This window comes from Macrobrachium rosenbergii, chromosome 9 (genome assembly GCF_040412425.1).
Source record: "Macrobrachium rosenbergii isolate ZJJX-2024 chromosome 9, ASM4041242v1, whole genome shotgun sequence".
In the NCBI taxonomy this organism is placed as follows: Eukaryota; Metazoa; Arthropoda; class Malacostraca; order Decapoda; family Palaemonidae; genus Macrobrachium; species Macrobrachium rosenbergii.
The window spans coordinates 56041108-56044078 of NC_089749.1; the positions used below are offsets into that span (position 1 = coordinate 56041108).

At 35.9% G+C, this 2971-nt stretch overlaps 1 long non-coding RNA gene across 1 annotated transcript in view; it reads left to right on the forward strand.

The window, feature by feature from the left end:
- The window catches only part of LOC136841839 (uncharacterized), a 3017-nt gene extending 300 nt beyond the window's left edge, over positions 1 to 2717 (forward strand). Inside the window, exons 2-3 of the long non-coding RNA XR_010854102.1 lie at positions 1566 to 1654; positions 2219 to 2717. This is a non-coding gene — a long non-coding RNA (uncharacterized lncRNA). The remainder of the gene's footprint in view (positions 1 to 1565; positions 1655 to 2218) is intronic.
- Positions 2718 to 2971: the final 254 nt, after the last annotated feature.

Here is a 2971-nt window from a genome sequence, read left to right on the forward strand (position 1 = left end):
GACGTATGTCTTACTCCGTATTGAATCCGTACTAAATGATTACAAGCAATTCTTTGGATGAAGTACTGTAAAATAAGCTATTAATTTTTGTGAGGTAGCTTAATGAATTCCTAGCTTAACCTACTTAGGACGAACGGCAGCTTAGGCTATTCGGTTTTCAATTATTAGGCTGTGTAGATTTTACCCTTGGTTGTATTCCAAGTGGTTTTAGCTTGAGTCATAACCTAATAGAAGGACATAGCCTAATGGCTTGAAAAAAATTACCCTAAACCTTAATTGTATTTCAGGAGTTGATAATATGAGTTTTCTGTATTTTGGTGTATGCTTTGTACGTTTTTTATATTCATTTAATTAATACCTCCTAGACACTAGACTGCCCTAGGTTTTGGAGGACCACAGTGGGAAACAGGGATATTTAGAAGGGAGAAAACCCAAAACGAGTAAAATACTAGGGTGTAGCCTAGTGTCCTGGAACCTTACCTGGCTGGGGGCTTTGCTTGTCCATGTAGGACTCTCCACTCAACCTGACCTAGGGAACACTAAAATTTTAAAAAATAATGGGCAGTGACATTCTAGGTCTTCACCAAGACGGGACCAAATGCCTCCTTCATTAACCTACATGTGGTGTTACAAATTAAATTAAATAGGTTTGCAGCCTGACCCAATGAATCTAACATAACTTAGGTCACCAGGTTCGTACTTACCTTGTGCACGGTGTTACTTTGAAAACATTTGATAAACATTAACTTAATCACATCAGAATTTGCAGAAATATCATGGGGATAACAAAGTACAACCAAAGATTTCACTGGTTTTGTATTTTCCCCCACTCAAAAACCCAGTTTCCTGTTGAGGTCCCCCATAATTGCAGGATATAAGGGACTCCAGTATTTTGAAAAGTACTAGTTTGCTTCCAAATTATACATGAGAAAGATTGAAAACATACTAAGCGCATTCCAAATGAAATTTTGCAACACTGCCAAATATAACCATTAGACGAAGAGCTAAATATCAGCTTCTGAACAGCCATGACTAAGAATTAAAGCCAGTTTTTTCCAAAATCCTACTTAAATGATGAAACTTGTGTGTGAAATAAGTGTCATATTGTGTTGGAAATGAATGATGCATTACATAAGGCAACACAAATGAATTATAATCTTTAAGTAGATTATGTCACAGAAATACATACTATTGATGGATTTACAACATTGATAAGGTGTTACTGATAAAAAAAATGATAGTTGGGTGTGACTGCAGATCTTACACTAGGGTAGGTTTTAGTGGCAGACTTACATGTTCCGGTTACTTCAGCAGTGCTTTGCTTGCTGTATTGGTAATTTCACAGTCTCATTGTTAAGAAGTTTGTAGTCCATAGTCCCTGGTTTAGTATTATGATGCTGTTGGTAAATCAGTTACTACAGAGACTTCTATGTAGTTCTTGTCAAATAAACCACAATATTTGAAAAATCATAGGATTCAGAAAGAGCAACTATGATTTTCTTACAAGGATTTGCATATCTCGTATAGGCTACTACCAAGATACTCAGGTAACCTTACTGTTTCAGATTTTTACCCGGTTTTGTGCTGCTTAAAACCTTTCCAACTAACTCTAAGGCTAGAGTGATGCAGTTACTTCAGAAGCGTGGAATGAATGGTATGTGGTACTCATTTTAGTATTCAGTAAAGTATTTTACATAAATCCCCTTTCAGTCATTTCGTGAAATAATTTTTTGTGGATCAGTACACAGTACAAACCAATTACTCTCCTTATCCTAACACCATTACATCTTAGACGTTATCCTCAGCCCAGCTTGCATCATAATTAAATTTTGTTGGTCACATATCAGTATTTACATTATTTATTTTTTTGCCTATTCTTCATTATAGAAACTTGCCCAAGTACTCCAAGAAGGTATGGAATTACCTAGCACTTTGAATAACCGTTTTTATGGATGGGTGAAGTTCTAGGTTGTGCCAGCACTTGTTTGGAAATCGCTAACAATGCTGTATTTCAACCCTTTGGAAGCAGAATCGGTGTTGATTATTATCCTAATAATGAGAGTTTCTTGTATGTTGGAGCTCATCTTCATGAAAATATCTTTATCCAGTATATACCTTTATGGAGTTAGACATTAAATGAAGTCTCTCTGGCGTGCTTCCTTGTGCACTTCCTGCCTGAATTACTCACTGAACCAGGTCTATTTATATGCTTTTTCAGTTTTCTCTTCTGTGATTCTCGTGGCCTTCTCTGCCCTGCTGTTCCAATGTCGTCTTTTCTGCTTGACAGCTAAATCCCTCCTGTACATGAAGAAACTCGAAGAATTCTGTTTATATTTTTGTGCATTTATGTGTATGCTGTGTATATTTCATGCTTTCACTGACTCATATATGATGGATGTAATTCCAACATTAACACTTGGAGATATTGTAAGTTGTATGTATTGTAGTGTCATGAGTTGCGGCAGTCATTTATGTAGTCTTTTTACAGAGTGCCCACAACCGAGTCCTGATGTAGGATACCGTGCAACAATCACTTTAGTTATTATAGGCATATGTTTATGGAGCTGAAATTTTATACCTTTTATCTGTTTTGTTTTATGTTTTTTTTTTTAACATTGAAATTATGATTGTTGTCTTCATAAATTTCATTATATAAGTTTTAAAAATTATAAACAGTCTTATTATTAATGCCATCCAGAGGATGACAACCTTATGATGGGGGGACTTTTGAGTTACAGACTCCCCAGTCCCACTAAGTCTCTCTTGAAGACTGTCATATATAGTGAACCTCCCGTATTCAAGGTCTCACTATTCGCGGACTCGCGTATTTGCGGATTTCTCTGTGGAACGTATCTACCCATTATTCGCAGAAAATTCGCCCATTCGCGGAATTTTTCGCTGAGAAATATTCACTAATTACTGTATTTTCATATTTTCATGACTTAATGCACTTTTTGTGATAAAACTTAAA